The sequence below is a fragment of the Hoplias malabaricus genome, unplaced genomic scaffold, assembly GCF_029633855.1.
Source record: "Hoplias malabaricus isolate fHopMal1 unplaced genomic scaffold, fHopMal1.hap1 scaffold_69, whole genome shotgun sequence".
Taxonomy (NCBI): Eukaryota; Metazoa; Chordata; class Actinopteri; order Characiformes; family Erythrinidae; genus Hoplias; species Hoplias malabaricus.
In genome coordinates this window covers 126822-141027 of record NW_027100977.1, presented here as the reverse complement: position 1 = coordinate 141027, position 14206 = coordinate 126822, and the positions used below count along the sequence as shown (strand labels likewise).

General features: G+C 41.1%; 27 non-coding genes and 17 pseudogenes across 27 annotated transcripts; all 44 read left to right on the top strand.

The window, feature by feature from the left end:
• Window positions 1–35: 35 nt before the first annotated feature.
• On the top strand, window positions 36–154 carry LOC136683436 (5S ribosomal RNA). Its single transcript, XR_010799009.1, has one exon. It is a non-coding gene; the product is annotated as a 5S ribosomal RNA (ribosomal RNA).
• A 202-nt stretch (window positions 155–356) lies between these two features.
• LOC136683405 (5S ribosomal RNA) lies at window positions 357–475 on the top strand. Its single transcript, XR_010798979.1, has one exon. It is a non-coding gene; the product is annotated as a 5S ribosomal RNA (ribosomal RNA).
• A 222-nt stretch (window positions 476–697) lies between these two features.
• Window positions 698–816, top strand: LOC136683424 (5S ribosomal RNA). Its single transcript, XR_010798998.1, has one exon. It is a non-coding gene; the product is annotated as a 5S ribosomal RNA (ribosomal RNA).
• A 202-nt stretch (window positions 817–1018) lies between these two features.
• On the top strand, window positions 1019–1137 carry LOC136683404 (5S ribosomal RNA). The gene has a single exon (XR_010798978.1). It is a non-coding gene; the product is annotated as a 5S ribosomal RNA (ribosomal RNA).
• Window positions 1138–1359: 222 nt separating this feature from the next.
• On the top strand, window positions 1360–1478 carry LOC136683673 (5S ribosomal RNA; annotated as a pseudogene).
• A 202-nt stretch (window positions 1479–1680) lies between these two features.
• Window positions 1681–1799, top strand: LOC136683054 (5S ribosomal RNA; annotated as a pseudogene).
• Window positions 1800–2001: 202 nt separating this feature from the next.
• On the top strand, window positions 2002–2120 carry LOC136683501 (5S ribosomal RNA). The gene has a single exon (XR_010799070.1). It is a non-coding gene; the product is annotated as a 5S ribosomal RNA (ribosomal RNA).
• Window positions 2121–2322: 202 nt separating this feature from the next.
• On the top strand, window positions 2323–2441 carry LOC136683403 (5S ribosomal RNA). The gene has a single exon (XR_010798977.1). It is a non-coding gene; the product is annotated as a 5S ribosomal RNA (ribosomal RNA).
• Window positions 2442–2663: 222 nt separating this feature from the next.
• Window positions 2664–2782, top strand: LOC136683672 (5S ribosomal RNA; annotated as a pseudogene).
• A 202-nt stretch (window positions 2783–2984) lies between these two features.
• Window positions 2985–3103, top strand: LOC136683665 (5S ribosomal RNA; annotated as a pseudogene).
• A 202-nt stretch (window positions 3104–3305) lies between these two features.
• LOC136683413 (5S ribosomal RNA) lies at window positions 3306–3424 on the top strand. The gene has a single exon (XR_010798987.1). It is a non-coding gene; the product is annotated as a 5S ribosomal RNA (ribosomal RNA).
• Window positions 3425–3626: 202 nt separating this feature from the next.
• On the top strand, window positions 3627–3745 carry LOC136683402 (5S ribosomal RNA). Its single transcript, XR_010798976.1, has one exon. It is a non-coding gene; the product is annotated as a 5S ribosomal RNA (ribosomal RNA).
• Window positions 3746–3947: 202 nt separating this feature from the next.
• LOC136683401 (5S ribosomal RNA) lies at window positions 3948–4066 on the top strand. Its single transcript, XR_010798975.1, has one exon. It is a non-coding gene; the product is annotated as a 5S ribosomal RNA (ribosomal RNA).
• Window positions 4067–4288: 222 nt separating this feature from the next.
• On the top strand, window positions 4289–4407 carry LOC136683671 (5S ribosomal RNA; annotated as a pseudogene).
• Window positions 4408–4609: 202 nt separating this feature from the next.
• On the top strand, window positions 4610–4728 carry LOC136683053 (5S ribosomal RNA; annotated as a pseudogene).
• Window positions 4729–4930: 202 nt separating this feature from the next.
• LOC136683266 (5S ribosomal RNA) lies at window positions 4931–5049 on the top strand. Its single transcript, XR_010798847.1, has one exon. It is a non-coding gene; the product is annotated as a 5S ribosomal RNA (ribosomal RNA).
• Window positions 5050–5251: 202 nt separating this feature from the next.
• On the top strand, window positions 5252–5370 carry LOC136683400 (5S ribosomal RNA). The gene has a single exon (XR_010798974.1). It is a non-coding gene; the product is annotated as a 5S ribosomal RNA (ribosomal RNA).
• Window positions 5371–5592: 222 nt separating this feature from the next.
• Window positions 5593–5711, top strand: LOC136683669 (5S ribosomal RNA; annotated as a pseudogene).
• A 202-nt stretch (window positions 5712–5913) lies between these two features.
• On the top strand, window positions 5914–6032 carry LOC136683052 (5S ribosomal RNA; annotated as a pseudogene).
• A 202-nt stretch (window positions 6033–6234) lies between these two features.
• LOC136683390 (5S ribosomal RNA) lies at window positions 6235–6353 on the top strand. Its single transcript, XR_010798965.1, has one exon. It is a non-coding gene; the product is annotated as a 5S ribosomal RNA (ribosomal RNA).
• A 202-nt stretch (window positions 6354–6555) lies between these two features.
• On the top strand, window positions 6556–6674 carry LOC136683399 (5S ribosomal RNA). The gene has a single exon (XR_010798973.1). It is a non-coding gene; the product is annotated as a 5S ribosomal RNA (ribosomal RNA).
• Window positions 6675–6876: 202 nt separating this feature from the next.
• On the top strand, window positions 6877–6995 carry LOC136683376 (5S ribosomal RNA). The gene has a single exon (XR_010798953.1). It is a non-coding gene; the product is annotated as a 5S ribosomal RNA (ribosomal RNA).
• A 202-nt stretch (window positions 6996–7197) lies between these two features.
• Window positions 7198–7316, top strand: LOC136683397 (5S ribosomal RNA). The gene has a single exon (XR_010798972.1). It is a non-coding gene; the product is annotated as a 5S ribosomal RNA (ribosomal RNA).
• A 222-nt stretch (window positions 7317–7538) lies between these two features.
• LOC136683166 (5S ribosomal RNA) lies at window positions 7539–7657 on the top strand (annotated as a pseudogene).
• Window positions 7658–7859: 202 nt separating this feature from the next.
• On the top strand, window positions 7860–7978 carry LOC136683051 (5S ribosomal RNA; annotated as a pseudogene).
• Window positions 7979–8180: 202 nt separating this feature from the next.
• Window positions 8181–8299, top strand: LOC136683396 (5S ribosomal RNA). Its single transcript, XR_010798971.1, has one exon. It is a non-coding gene; the product is annotated as a 5S ribosomal RNA (ribosomal RNA).
• A 222-nt stretch (window positions 8300–8521) lies between these two features.
• Window positions 8522–8640, top strand: LOC136683395 (5S ribosomal RNA). Its single transcript, XR_010798970.1, has one exon. It is a non-coding gene; the product is annotated as a 5S ribosomal RNA (ribosomal RNA).
• A 202-nt stretch (window positions 8641–8842) lies between these two features.
• On the top strand, window positions 8843–8961 carry LOC136683049 (5S ribosomal RNA; annotated as a pseudogene).
• Window positions 8962–9163: 202 nt separating this feature from the next.
• On the top strand, window positions 9164–9282 carry LOC136683394 (5S ribosomal RNA). Its single transcript, XR_010798969.1, has one exon. It is a non-coding gene; the product is annotated as a 5S ribosomal RNA (ribosomal RNA).
• A 222-nt stretch (window positions 9283–9504) lies between these two features.
• LOC136683393 (5S ribosomal RNA) lies at window positions 9505–9623 on the top strand. Its single transcript, XR_010798968.1, has one exon. It is a non-coding gene; the product is annotated as a 5S ribosomal RNA (ribosomal RNA).
• Window positions 9624–9825: 202 nt separating this feature from the next.
• On the top strand, window positions 9826–9944 carry LOC136683048 (5S ribosomal RNA; annotated as a pseudogene).
• Window positions 9945–10146: 202 nt separating this feature from the next.
• LOC136683392 (5S ribosomal RNA) lies at window positions 10147–10265 on the top strand. The gene has a single exon (XR_010798967.1). It is a non-coding gene; the product is annotated as a 5S ribosomal RNA (ribosomal RNA).
• Window positions 10266–10487: 222 nt separating this feature from the next.
• On the top strand, window positions 10488–10606 carry LOC136683391 (5S ribosomal RNA). Its single transcript, XR_010798966.1, has one exon. It is a non-coding gene; the product is annotated as a 5S ribosomal RNA (ribosomal RNA).
• A 202-nt stretch (window positions 10607–10808) lies between these two features.
• On the top strand, window positions 10809–10927 carry LOC136683047 (5S ribosomal RNA; annotated as a pseudogene).
• Window positions 10928–11129: 202 nt separating this feature from the next.
• Window positions 11130–11248, top strand: LOC136683389 (5S ribosomal RNA). Its single transcript, XR_010798964.1, has one exon. It is a non-coding gene; the product is annotated as a 5S ribosomal RNA (ribosomal RNA).
• Window positions 11249–11470: 222 nt separating this feature from the next.
• LOC136683388 (5S ribosomal RNA) lies at window positions 11471–11589 on the top strand. Its single transcript, XR_010798963.1, has one exon. It is a non-coding gene; the product is annotated as a 5S ribosomal RNA (ribosomal RNA).
• A 202-nt stretch (window positions 11590–11791) lies between these two features.
• On the top strand, window positions 11792–11910 carry LOC136683164 (5S ribosomal RNA; annotated as a pseudogene).
• A 203-nt stretch (window positions 11911–12113) lies between these two features.
• Window positions 12114–12232, top strand: LOC136683387 (5S ribosomal RNA). Its single transcript, XR_010798962.1, has one exon. It is a non-coding gene; the product is annotated as a 5S ribosomal RNA (ribosomal RNA).
• A 202-nt stretch (window positions 12233–12434) lies between these two features.
• On the top strand, window positions 12435–12553 carry LOC136683046 (5S ribosomal RNA; annotated as a pseudogene).
• A 202-nt stretch (window positions 12554–12755) lies between these two features.
• On the top strand, window positions 12756–12874 carry LOC136683386 (5S ribosomal RNA). Its single transcript, XR_010798961.1, has one exon. It is a non-coding gene; the product is annotated as a 5S ribosomal RNA (ribosomal RNA).
• A 222-nt stretch (window positions 12875–13096) lies between these two features.
• Window positions 13097–13215, top strand: LOC136683385 (5S ribosomal RNA). Its single transcript, XR_010798960.1, has one exon. It is a non-coding gene; the product is annotated as a 5S ribosomal RNA (ribosomal RNA).
• A 202-nt stretch (window positions 13216–13417) lies between these two features.
• On the top strand, window positions 13418–13536 carry LOC136683163 (5S ribosomal RNA; annotated as a pseudogene).
• Window positions 13537–13739: 203 nt separating this feature from the next.
• LOC136683364 (5S ribosomal RNA) lies at window positions 13740–13858 on the top strand. The gene has a single exon (XR_010798942.1). It is a non-coding gene; the product is annotated as a 5S ribosomal RNA (ribosomal RNA).
• A 202-nt stretch (window positions 13859–14060) lies between these two features.
• On the top strand, window positions 14061–14179 carry LOC136682969 (5S ribosomal RNA; annotated as a pseudogene).
• The last annotated feature ends 27 nt before the right edge of the window (window positions 14180–14206 follow it).

Here is a 14206-nt window from a genome sequence, read left to right as displayed (position 1 = left end):
TATTTAGAAATAGTCTTCTACAGCCCGCAGTGATTGCTTACGGCCATACCACTCCTTGAAAGCCCGATCTCGTCTGATCTCGGAAGCGAAGAAGAGTTGGGCCTAGTTAGTACTTGGATGGGAGACTTCCTGGGAATACTAGGTGCTGTAAGCTTTTTAGCTTAAGCTTCTATTATAAAGGCAGTAACCACAGTCATTTAAACACAAGAGAAGAAGAAACTTAAAAAAAAAACGAACTGGAAAGCCAATCATTTTTATTTGAGGTGTCAGGTGGTCTACCGTTTACAGGCAGCTCTAAAACAAGTATTGCTCTTAGAAGAGTATATAGAAATAGTCTTCTACAGCCAGCAGTGATCGCTTACGGCCATACCACTCCTTGAAAGCCCGATCTCGTCTGATCTCGGAAGCGAAGAAGAGTTGGGCCTAGTTAGTACTTGGATGGGAGACTGCCTGGGAATACTAGGTGCTGTAAGCTTCTTAGCTTAAGCTTCTATTATAAAGGCAGTAACCACAGTCATGTAAACACAAGAGAAGAAGAAAACTTAAGAAAAAAAAAACAACAACAAAAAAAAACGAACTGGAAAGCCAATCATTTTCATTTGAGGTGTCAGGTGGTCTACCGTTTACAGGCAGCTCTAAAACAAGTATTACTCTTAGAAGAGTATTTAGAAATAGTCTTCTACAGCCCGCAGTGATTGCTTACGGCCATACCACTCCTTGAAAGCCCGATCTCGTCTGATCTCGGAAGCGAAGAAGAGTTGGGCCTAGTTAGTACTTGGATGGGAGACTTCCTGGGAATACTAGGTGCTGTAAGCTTTTTAGCTTAAGCTTCTATTATAAAGGCAGTAACCACAGTCATTTAAACACAAGAGAAGAAGAAACTTAAAAAAAAAACGAACTGGAAAGCCAATCATTTTTATTTGAGGTGTCAGGTGGTCTACCGTTTACAGGCAGCTCTAAAACAAGTATTGCTCTTAGAAGAGTATATAGAAATAGTCTTCTACAGCCAGCAGTGATCGCTTACGGCCATACCACTCCTTGAAAGCCCGATCTCGTCTGATCTCGGAAGCGAAGAAGAGTTGGGCCTAGTTAGTACTTGGATGGGAGACTGCCTGGGAATACTAGGTGCTGTAAGCTTTTTAGCTTAAGCTTCTATTATAAAGGCAGTAACCACAGTCATGTAAACACAAGAGAAGAAGAAAACTTAAGAAAAAAAAAACAACAACAAAAAAAAACGAACTGGAAAGCCAATCATTTTCATTTGAGGTGTCAGGTGGTCTACCGTTTACAGGCAGCTCTAAAACAAGTATTACTCTTAGAAGAGTATTTAGAAATAGTCTTCTACAGCCCGCAGTGATTGCTTACGGCCATACCACTCCTTGAAAGCCCGATCTCGTCTGATCTCGGAAGCGAAGAAGAGTTGGGCCTAGTTAGTACTTGGATGGCAGACTGCCTGGGAATACTAGGTGCTGTAAGCTTTTTAGCTTAAGCTTCTATTATAAAGGCAGTAACCACAGTCATTTAAACACAAGAGAAGAAGAAACTTAAAAAAAAAACGAACTGGAAAGCCAATCATTTTTATTTGAGGTGTCAGGTGGTCTACCGTTTACAGGCAGCTCTAAAACAAGTATTACTCTTAGAAGAGTATATAGAAATAGTCTTCTACAGCCCGCAGTGATCGCTTACGGCCATACCACTCCTTGAAAGCCCGATCTCGTCTGATCTCGGAAGCGAAGAAGAGTTGGGCCTAGTTAGTACTTGGATGGGAGACTGCCTGGGAATACTAGGTTCTGTAAGCTTTTTAGCTTAAGCTTCTATTATAAAGGCAGTAACCACAGTCATTTAAACACAAGAGAAGAAGAAACTTAAAAAAAAAACGAACTGGAAAGCCAATCATTTTCATTTGAGGTGTCAGGTGGTCTACCGTTTACAGGCAGCTCTAAAACAAGTATTACTCTTAGAAGAGTATTTAGAAATAGTCTTCTACAGCCCGCAGTGATTGCTTACGGCCATACCACTCCTTTAAAGCCCGATCTCGTCTGATCTCGGAAGCGAAGAAGAGTTGGGCCTAGTTAGTACTTGGATGGGAGACTTCCTGGGAATACTAGGTGCTGTAAGCTTTTTAGCTTAAGCTTCTATTATAAAGGCAGTAACCACAGTCATTTAAACACAAGAGAAGAAGAAACTTAAAAAAAAAACGAACTGGAAAGCCAATCATTTTCATTTGAGGTGTCAGGTGGTCTACCGTTTACAGGCAGCTCTAAAACAAGTATTGCTCTTAGAAGAGTATTTAGAAATAGTCTTCTACAGCCCGCAGTGATTGCTTACGGCCATACCACTCCTTGAAAGCCCGATCTCGTCTGATCTCGGAAGCGAAGAAGAGTTGGGCCTAGTTAGTACTTGGATGGGAGACTGCCTGGGAATACTAGGTGCTGTAAGCTTTTTAGCTTAAGCTTCTATTATAAAGGCAGTAACCACAGTCATGTAAACACAAGAGAAGAAGAAAACTTAAGAAAAAAAAAACAACAACAAAAAAAAACGAACTGGAAAGCCAATCATTTTCATTTGAGGTGTCAGGTGGTCTACCGTTTACAGGCAGCTCTAAAACAAGTATTACTCTTAGAAGAGTATTTAGAAATAGTCTTCTACAGCCCGCAGTGATTGCTTACGGCCATACCACTCCTTGAAAGCCCGATCTCGTCTGATCTCGGAAGCGAAGAAGAGTTGGGCCTAGTTAGTACTTGGATGGCAGACTGCCTGGGAATACTAGGTGCTGTAAGCTTTTTAGCTTAAGCTTCTATTATAAAGGCAGTAACCACAGTCATTTAAACACAAGAGAAGAAGAAACTTAAAAAAAAAACGAACTGGAAAGCCAATCATTTTTATTTGAGGTGTCAGGTGGTCTACCGTTTACAGGCAGCTCTAAAACAAGTATTACTCTTAGAAGAGTATATAGAAATAGTCTTCTACAGCCCGCAGTGATCGCTTACGGCCATACCACTCCTTGAAAGCCCGATCTCGTCTGATCTCGGAAGTGAAGAAGAGTTGGGCCTAGTTAGTACTTGGATGGGAGACTGCCTGGGAATACTAGGTTCTGTAAGCTTTTTAGCTTAAGCTTCTATTATAAAGGCAGTAACCACAGTCATTTAAACACAAGAGAAGAAGAAACTTAAAAAAAAAACGAACTGGAAAGCCAATCATTTTCATTTGAGGTGTCAGGTGGTCTACCGTTTACAGGCAGCTCTAAAACAAGTATTACTCTTAGAAGAGTATTTAGAAATAGTCTTCTACAGCCCGCAGTGATTGCTTACGGCCATACCACTCCTTGAAAGCCCGATCTCGTCTGATCTCGGAAGCGAAGAAGAGTTGGGCCTAGTTAGTACTTGGATGGGAGACTTCCTGGGAATACTAGGTGCTGTAAGCTTTTTAGCTTAAGCTTCTATTATAAAGGCAGTAACCACAGTCATTTAAACACAAGAGAAGAAGAAACTTAAAAAAAAAACGAACTGGAAAGCCAATCATTTTCATTTGAGGTGTCAGGTGGTCTACCGTTTACAGGCAGCTCTAAAACAAGTATTACTCTTAGAAGAGTATTTAGAAATAGTCTTCTACAGCCCGCAGTGATTGCTTACGGCCATACCACTCCTTGAAAGCCCGATCTCGTCTGATCTCGGAAGCGAAGAAGAGTTGGGCCTAGTTAGTACTTGGATGGGAGACTTCCTGGGAATACTAGGTGCTGTAAGCTTTTTAGCTTAAGCTTCTATTATAAAGGCAGTAACCACAGTCATTTAAACACAAGAGAAGAAGAAACTTAAAAAAAAAACGAACTGGAAAGCCAATCATTTTTATTTGAGGTGTCAGGTGGTCTACCGTTTACAGGCAGCTCTAAAACAAGTATTGCTCTTAGAAGAGTATATAGAAATAGTCTTCTACAGCCAGCAGTGATCGCTTACGGCCATACCACTCCTTGAAAGCCCGATCTCGTCTGATCTCGGAAGCGAAGAAGAGTTGGGCCTAGTTAGTACTTGGATGGGAGACTGCCTGGGAATACTAGGTGCTGTAAGCTTTTTAGCTTAAGCTTCTATTATAAAGGCAGTAACCACAGTCATGTAAACACAAGAGAAGAAGAAAACTTAAGAAAAAAAAAACAACAACAAAAAAAAACGAACTGGAAAGCCAATCATTTTCATTTGAGGTGTCAGGTGGTCTACCGTTTACAGGCAGCTCTAAAACAAGTATTACTCTTAGAAGAGTATTTAGAAATAGTCTTCTACAGCCCGCAGTGATTGCTTACGGCCATACCACTCCTTGAAAGCCCGATCTCGTCTGATCTCGGAAGCGAAGAAGAGTTGGGCCTAGTTAGTACTTGGATGGCAGACTGCCTGGGAATACTAGGTGCTGTAAGCTTTTTAGCTTAAGCTTCTATTATAAAGGCAGTAACCACAGTCATTTAAACACAAGAGAAGAAGAAACTTAAAAAAAAAACGAACTGGAAAGCCAATCATTTTTATTTGAGGTGTCAGGTGGTCTACCGTTTACAGGCAGCTCTAAAACAAGTATTACTCTTAGAAGAGTATATAGAAATAGTCTTCTACAGCCCGCAGTGATCGCTTACGGCCATACCACTCCTTGAAAGCCCGATCTCGTCTGATCTCGGAAGCGAAGAAGAGTTGGGCCTAGTTAGTACTTGGATGGGAGACTGCCTGGGAATACTAGGTTCTGTAAGCTTTTTAGCTTAAGCTTCTATTATAAAGGCAGTAACCACAGTCATTTAAACACAAGAGAAGAAGAAACTTAAAAAAAAAACGAACTGGAAAGCCAATCATTTTCATTTGAGGTGTCAGGTGGTCTACCGTTTACAGGCAGCTCTAAAACAAGTATTACTCTTAGAAGAGTATTTAGAAATAGTCTTCTACAGCCCGCAGTGATTGCTTACGGCCATACCACTCCTTGAAAGCCCGATCTCGTCTGATCTCGGAAGTGAAGAAGAGTTGGGCCTAGTTAGTACTTGGATGGGAGACTTCCTGGGAATACTAGGTGCTGTAAGCTTTTTAGCTTAAGCTTCTATTATAAAGGCAGTAACCACAGTCATTTAAACACAAGAGAAGAAGAAACTTAAAAAAAAAACGAACTGGAAAGCCAATCATTTTTATTTGAGGTGTCAGGTGGTCTACCGTTTACAAGCAGCTCTAAAACAAGTATTGCTCTTAGAAGAGTATATAGAAATAGTCTTCTACAGCCAGCAGTGATCGCTTACGGCCATACCACTCCTTGAAAGCCCGATCTCGTCTGATCTCGGAAGCGAAGAAGAGTTGGGCCTAGTTAGTACTTGGATGGGAGACTGCCTGGGAATACTAGGTGCTGTAAGCTTTTTAGCTTAAGCTTCTATTATAAAGGCAGTAACCACAGTCATGTAAACACAAGAGAAGAAGAAAACTTAAGAAAAAAAAAACAACAACAAAAAAAAACGAACTGGAAAGCCAATCATTTTCATTTGAGGTGTCAGGTGGTCTACCGTTTACAGGCAGCTCTAAAACAAGTATTACTCTTAGAAGAGTATTTAGAAATAGTCTTCTACAGCCCGCAGTGATTGCTTACGGCCATACCACTCCTTGAAAGCCCGATCTCGTCTGATCTCGGAAGCGAAGAAGAGTTGGGCCTAGTTAGTACTTGGATGGCAGACTGCCTGGGAATACTAGGTGCTGTAAGCTTTTTAGCTTAAGCTTCTATTATAAAGGCAGTAACCACAGTCATTTAAACACAAGAGAAGAAGAAACTTAAAAAAAAAACGAACTGGAAAGCCAATCATTTTTATTTGAGGTGTCAGGTGGTCTACCGTTTACAGGCAGCTCTAAAACAAGTATTACTCTTAGAAGAGTATATAGAAATAGTCTTCTACAGCCCGCAGTGATCGCTTACGGCCATACCACTCCTTGAAAGCCCGATCTCGTCTGATCTCGGAAGCGAAGAAGAGTTGGGCCTAGTTAGTACTTGGATGGGAGACTGCCTGGGAATACTAGGTTCTGTAAGCTTTTTAGCTTAAGCTTCTATTATAAAGGCAGTAACCACAGTCATTTAAACACAAGAGAAGAAGAAACTTAAAAAAAAAACGAACTGGAAAGCCAATCATTTTCATTTGAGGTGTCAGGTGGTCTACCGTTTACAGGCAGCTCTAAAACAAGTATTACTCTTAGAAGAGTATTTAGAAATAGTCTTCTACAGCCCGCAGTGATTGCTTACGGCCATACCACTCCTTGAAAGCCCGATCTCGTCTGATCTCGGAAGCGAAGAAGAGTTGGGCCTAGTTAGTACTTGGATGGGAGACTTCCTGGGAATACTAGGTGCTGTAAGCTTTTTAGCTTAAGCTTCTATTATAAAGGCAGTAACCACAGTCATTTAAACACAAGAGAAGAAGAAACTTAAAAAAAAAACGAACTGGAAAGCCAATCATTTTTATTTGAGGTGTCAGGTGGTCTACCGTTTACAGGCAGCTCTAAAACAAGTATTGCTCTTAGAAGAGTATATAGAAATAGTCTTCTACAGCCAGCAGTGATCGCTTACGGCCATACCACTCCTTGAAAGCCCGATCTCGTCTGATCTCGGAAGCGAAGAAGAGTTGGGCCTAGTTAGTACTTGGATGGGAGACTGCCTGGGAATACTAGGTGCTGTAAGCTTTTTAGCTTAAGCTTCTATTATAAAGGCAGTAACCACAGTCATTTAAACACAAGAGAAGAAGAAACTTAAAAAAAAAACGAACTGGAAAGCCAATCATTTTCATTTGAGGTGTCAGGTGGTCTACCGTTTACAGGCAGCTCTAAAACAAGTATTACTCTTAGAAGAGTATTTAGAAATAGTCTTCTACAGCCCGCAGTGATTGCTTACGGCCATACCACTCCTTGAAAGCCCGATCTCGTCTGATCTCGGAAGCGAAGAAGAGTTGGGCCTAGTTAGTACTTGGATGGGAGACTTCCTGGGAATACTAGGTGCTGTAAGCTTTTTAGCTTAAGCTTCTATTATAAAGGCAGTAACCACAGTCATTTAAACACAAGAGAAGAAGAAACTTAAAAAAAAAACGAACTGGAAAGCCAATCATTTTTATTTGAGGTGTCAGGTGGTCTACCGTTTACAGGCAGCTCTAAAACAAGTATTGCTCTTAGAAGAGTATATAGAAATAGTCTTCTACAGCCAGCAGTGATCGCTTACGGCCATACCACTCCTTGAAAGCCCGATCTCGTCTGATCTCGGAAGCGAAGAAGAGTTGGGCCTAGTTAGTACTTGGATGGGAGACTGCCTGGGAATACTAGGTGCTGTAAGCTTTTTAGCTTAAGCTTCTATTATAAAGGCAGTAACCACAGTCATGTAAACACAAGAGAAGAAGAAAACTTAAGAAAAAAAAAACAACAACAAAAAAAAACGAACTGGAAAGCCAATCATTTTCATTTGAGGTGTCAGGTGGTCTACCGTTTACAGGCAGCTCTAAAACAAGTATTACTCTTAGAAGAGTATTTAGAAATAGTCTTCTACAGCCCGCAGTGATTGCTTACGGCCATACCACTCCTTGAAAGCCCGATCTCGTCTGATCTCGGAAGCGAAGAAGAGTTGGGCCTAGTTAGTACTTGGATGGCAGACTGCCTGGGAATACTAGGTGCTTTAAGCTTTTTAGCTTAAGCTTCTATTATAAAGGCAGTAACCACAGTCATTTAAACACAAGAGAAGAAGAAACTTAAAAAAAAAACGAACTGGAAAGCCAATCATTTTTATTTGAGGTGTCAGGTGGTCTACCGTTTACAGGCAGCTCTAAAACAAGTATTACTCTTAGAAGAGTATATAGAAATAGTCTTCTACAGCCCGCAGTGATCGCTTACGGCCATACCACTCCTTGAAAGCCCGATCTCGTCTGATCTCGGAAGCGAAGAAGAGTTGGGCCTAGTTAGTACTTGGATGGGAGACTGCCTGGGAATACTAGGTTCTGTAAGCTTTTTAGCTTAAGCTTCTATTATAAAGGCAGTAACCACAGTCATTTAAACACAAGAGAAGAAGAAACTTAAAAAAAAAACGAACTGGAAAGCCAATCATTTTCATTTGAGGTGTCAGGTGGTCTACCGTTTACAGGCAGCTCTAAAACAAGTATTACTCTTAGAAGAGTATATAGAAATAGTCTTCTACAGCCCGCAGTGATCGCTTACGGCCATACCACTCCTTGAAAGCCCGATCTCGTCTGATCTCGGAAGCGAAGAAGAGTTGGGCCTAGTTAGTACTTGGATGGGAGACTGCCTGGGAATACTAGGTGCTGTAAGCTTTTTAGCTTAAGCTTCTATTATAAAGGCAGTAACCACAGTCATTTAAACACAAGAGAAGAAGAAAACTTAAGAAAAAAAAAACAACAACAAAAAAAAACGAACTGGAAAGCCAATCATTTTCATTTGAGGTGTCAGGTGGTCTACCGTTTACAGGCAGCTCTAAAACAAGTATTACTCTTAGAAGAGTATTTAGAAATAGTCTTCTACAGCCCGCAGTGATTGCTTACGGCCATACCACTCCTTGAAAGCCCGATCTCGTCTGATCTCGGAAGCGAAGAAGAGTTGGGCCTAGTTAGTACTTGGATGGGAGACTGCCTGGGAATACTAGGTGCTGTAAGCTTTTTAGCTTAAGCTTCTATTATAAAGGCAGTAACCACAGTCATTTAAACACAAGAGAAGAAGAAACTTAAAAAAAAAACGAACTGGAAAGCCAATCATTTTTATTTGAGGTGTCAGGTGGTCTACCGTTTACAGGCAGCTCTAAAACAAGTATTACTCTTAGAAGAGTATATAGAAATAGTCTTCTACAGCCCACAGTGATCGCTTACGGCCATACCACTCCTTGAAAGCCCGATCTCGTCTGATCTCGGAAGCGAAGAAGAGTTGGGCCTAGTTAGTACTTGGATGGGAGACTGCCTGGGAATACTAGGTTCTGTAAGCTTTTTAGCTTAAGCTTCTATTATAAAGGCAGTAACCACAGTCATTTAAACACAAGAGAAGAAGAAACTTAAAAAAAAAACGAACTGGAAAGCCAATCATTTTCATTTGAGGTGTCAGGTGGTCTACCGTTTACAGGCAGCTCTAAAACAAGTATTACTCTTAGAAGAGTATATAGAAATAGTCTTCTACAGCCCGCAGTGATCGCTTACGGCCATACCACTCCTTGAAAGCCCGATCTCGTCTGATCTCGGAAGCGAAGAAGAGTTGGGCCTAGTTAGTACTTGGATGGGAGACTGCCTGGGAATACTAGGTGCTGTAAGCTCTTTAGCTTAAGCTTCTATTATAAAGGCAGTAACCACAGTCATGTAAACACAAGAGAAGAAGAAAACTTAAGAAAAAAAAAACAACAACAAAAAAAAACGAACTGGAAAGCCAATCATTTTCATTTGAGGTGTCAGGTGGTCTACCGTTTACAGGCAGCTCTAAAACAAGTATTACTCTTAGAAGAGTATTTAGAAATAGTCTTCTACAGCCCGCAGTGATCGCTTACGGCCATACCACTCCTTGAAAGCCCGATCTCGTCTGATCTCGGAAGCGAAGAAGAGTTGGGCCTAGTTAGTACTTGGATGGGAGACTGCCTGGGAATACTAGGTGCTGTAAGCTTTTTAGCTTAAGCTTCTATTATAAAGGCAGTAACCACAGTCATTTAAACACAAGAGAAGAAGAAACTTAAAAAAAAAACGAACTGGAAAGCCAATCATTTTTATTTGAGGTGTCAGGTGGTCTACCGTTTACAGGCAGCTCTAAAACAAGTATTACTCTTAGAAGAGTATATAGAAATAGTCTTCTACAGCCCGCAGTGATCGCTTACGGCCATACCACTCCTTGAAAGCCCGATCTCGTCTGATCTCGGAAGCGAAGAAGAGTTGGGCCTAGTTAGTACTTGGATGGGAGACTGCCTGGGAATACTAGGTTCTGTAAGCTTTTTAGCTTAAGCTTCTATTATAAAGGCAGTAACCACAGTCATTTAAACACAAGAGAAGAAGAAACTTAAAAAAAAAACGAACTGGAAAGCCAATCATTTTCATTTGAGGTGTCAGGTGGTCTACCGTTTACAGGCAGCTCTAAAACAAGTATTACTCTTAGAAGAGTATATAGAAATAGTCTTCTACAGCCCGCAGTGATCGCTTACGGCCATACCACTCCTTGAAAGCCCGATCTCGTCTGATCTCGGAAGCGAAGAAGAGTTGGGCCTAGTTAGTACTTGGATGGGAGACTGCCTGGGAATACTAGGTGCTGTAAGCTTTTTAGCTTAAGCTTCTATTATAAAGGCAGTAACCACAGTCATTTAAACACAAGAGAAGAAGAAAACTTAAGAAAAAAAAAACAACAACAAAAAAAAACGAACTGGAAAGCCAATCATTTTCATTTGAGGTGTCAGGTGGTCTACCGTTTACAGGCAGCTCTAAAACAAGTATTACTCTTAGAAGAGTATTTAGAAATAGTCTTCTACAGCCCGCAGTGATTGCTTACGGCCATACCACTCCTTGAAAGCCCGATCTCGTCTGATCTCGGAAGCGAAGAAGAGTTGGGCCTAGTTAGTACTTGGATGGGAGACTGCCTGGGAATACTAGGTGCTGTAAGCTTTTTAGCTTAAGCTTCTATTATAAAGGCAGTAACCACAGTCATTTAAACACAAGAGAAGAAGAAACTTAAAAAAAAAACGAACTGGAAAGCCAATCATTTTTATTTGAGGTGTCAGGTGGTCTACCGTTTACAGGCAGCTCTAAAACAAGTATTACTCTTAGAAGAGTATATAGAAATAGTCTTCTACAGCCCACAGTGATCGCTTACGGCCATACCACTCCTTGAAAGCCCGATCTCGTCTGATCTCGGAAGCGAAGAAGAGTTGGGCCTAGTTAGTACTTGGATGGGAGACTGCCTGGGAATACTAGGTTCTGTAAGCTTTTTAGCTTAAGCTTCTATTATAAAGGCAGTAACCACAGTCATTTAAACACAAGAGAAGAAGAAACTTAAAAAAAAAACGAACTGGAAAGCCAATCATTTTCATTTGAGGTGTCAGGTGGTCTACCGTTTACAGGCAGCTCTAAAACAAGTATTACTCTTAGAAGAGTATATAGAAATAGTCTTCTACAGCCCGCAGTGATCGCTTACGGCCATACCACTCCTTGAAAGCCCGATCTCGTCTGATCTCGGAAGCGAAGAAGAGTTGGGCCTAGTTAGTACTTGGATGGGAGACTGCCTGGGAATACTAGGTGCTGTAAGCTCTTTAGCTTAAGCTTCTATTATAAAGGCAGTAACCACAGTCATGTAAACACAAGAGAAGAAGAAAACTTAAGAAAAAAAAAACAACAACAAAAAAAAACGAACTGGAAAGCCAATCATTTTCATTTGAGGTGTCAGGTGGTCTACCGTTTACAGGCAGCTCTAAAACAAGTATTACTCTTAGAAGAGTATTTAGAAATAGTCTTCTACAGCCCGCAGTGATCGCTTACGGCCATACCACTCCTTGAAAGCCCGATCTCGTCTGATCTCGGAAGCGAAGAAGAGTTGGGCCTAGTTAGTACTTGGATGGGAGACTGCCTGGGAATACTAGGTGCTGTAAGCTTTTTAGCTTAAGCTTCTATTATAAAGGCAGTAACCACAGTCATTTAAACACAAGAGAAGAAGAAACTTAAAAAAAAAACGAACTGGAAAGCCAATCATTTTTATTTGAGGTGTCAGGTGGTCTACCGTTTACAGGCAGCTCTAAAACAAGTATTACTCTTAGAAGATTATATAGAAATAGTCTTCTACAGCCAGCAGTGATCGCTTACGGCCGTACCACTCCTTGAAAGCCCGATCTCGTCTGATCTCGGAAGCGAAGAAGAGTTGGGCCTCGTTAGTACTTGGATGGGAGACTGCCTGGGAATACTAGGTGCTGTAAGCTTTTTAGCTTAAGCTTCTATTATAAAGGCAGTAACCACAGTCATGTAAACACAAGAGAAGAAGAAAACTTAAAAAAAAAACGAACTGGAAAGCCAATCATTTTCATTTGAGGTGTCAGGTGGTCTACCGTTTACAGGCAGCTCTAAAACAAGTATTACTCTTAGAAGAGTATTTAGAAATAGTCTTCTACAGCCCGCAGTGATTGCTTACGGCCATACCACTCCTTGAAAGCCCGATCTCGTCTGATCTCGGAAGCGAAGAAGAGTTGGGCCTAGTTAGTACTTGGATGGGAGACTGCCTGGGAATACTAGGTGCTGTAAGCTTTTTAGCTTAAGCTTCTATTATAAAGGCAGTAACCACAGTCATTTAAACACAAGAGAAGAAGAAACTTAAAAAAAAAACGAACTGGAAAGCCAATCATTTTTATTTGAGGTGTCAGGTGGTCTACCGTTTACAGGCAGCTCTAAAACAAGTATTACTCTTAGAAGAGTATATAGAAATAGTCTTCTACAGCCCACAGTGATCGCTTACGGCCATACCACTCCTTGAAAGCCCGATCTCGTCTGATCTCGGAAGCGAAGAAGAGTTGGGCCTAGTTAGTACTTGGATGGGAGACTGCCTGGGAATACTAGGTTCTGTAAGCTTTTTAGCTTAAGCTTCTATTATAAAGGCAGTAACCACAGTCATTTAAACACAAGAGAAGAAGAAACTTAAAAAAAAAACGAACTGGAAAGCCAATCATTTTCATTTGAGGTGTCAGGTGGTCTACCGTTTACAGGCAGCTCTAAAACAAGTATTACTCTTAGAAGAGTATATAGAAATAGTCTTCTACAGCCCGCAGTGATCGCTTACGGCCATACCACTCCTTGAAAGCCCGATCTCGTCTGATCTCGGAAGCGAAGAAGAGTTGGGCCTAGTTAGTACTTGGATGGGAGACTGCCTGGGAATACTAGGTGCTGTAAGCTCTTTAGCTTAAGCTTCTATTATAAAGGCAGTAACCACAGTCATGTAAACACAAGAGAAGAAGAAAACTTAAGAAAAAAAAAACAACAACAAAAAAAAACGAACTGGAAAGCCAATCATTTTCATTTGAGGTGTCAGGTGGTCTACCGTTTACAGGCAGCTCTAAAACAAGTATTACTCTTAGAAGAGTATTTAGAAATAGTCTTCTACAGCCCGCAGTGATCGCTTACGGCCATACCACTCCTTGAAAGCCCGATCTCGTCTGATCTCGGAAGCGAAGAAGAGTTGGGCCTAGTTAGTACTTGGATGGGAGACTGCCTGGGAATACTAGGTGCTGTAAGCTTTTTAGCTTAAGCTTCTATTATAAAGGCAGTAACCACAGTCATTTAAACACAAGAGAAGAAGAAACTTAAAAAAAAAACGAACTGGAAAGCCAATCATTTTTATTTGAGGTGTCAGGTGGTCTACCGTTTACAGGCAGCTCTAAAACAAGTATTACTCTTAGAAGATTATATAGAAATAGTCTTCTACAGCCAGCAGTGATCGCTTACGGCCGTACCACTCCTTGAAAGCCCGATCTCGTCTGATCTCGGAAGCGAAGAAGAGTTGGGCCTCGTTAGTACTTGGATGGGAGACTGCCTGGGAATACTAGGTGCTGTAAGCTTTTTAGCTTAAGCTTCTATTATAAAGGCAGTAACCACAGTCATGTAAACACAAGAGAAGAAGAAAACTTAAAAAAAAAACGAACTGGAAAGCCAATCATTTTCATTTGAGGTGTCAGGTGGTCTACCGTTTACAGGCAGCTCTAAAACAAGTATTACTCTTAGAAGAGTATTTAGAAATAGTCTTCTACAGCCCGCAGTGATTGCTTACGGCCATACCACTCCTTGAAAGCCCGATCTCGTCTGATCTCGGAAGCGAAGAAGAGTTGGGCCTAGTTAGTACTTGGATGGGAGACTTCCTGGGAATACTAGGTGCTGTAAGCTTTTTAGCTTAAGCTTCTATTATAAAGGCAGTAACCACAGTCATTTAAACACAAGAGAAGAAGAAACTTAAAAAAAAAACGAACTGGAAAGCCAATCATTTTCATTTGAGGTGTCAGGTGGTCTACCGTTTACAGGCAGCTCTAAAACAAGTATTACTCTTAGAAGAGTATTTAGAAATAGTCTTCTACAGCCCGCAGTGATTGCTTACGGCCATACCACTCCTTGAAAGCCCGATCTCGTCTGATCTCGGAAGCGAAGAAGAGTTGGGCCTAGTTAATACTTGGATGGGAGACTGCCTGGGAATACTAGGTGCTGTAAGCTTTTTAGCTTAAGCTTCTATTATAAAGG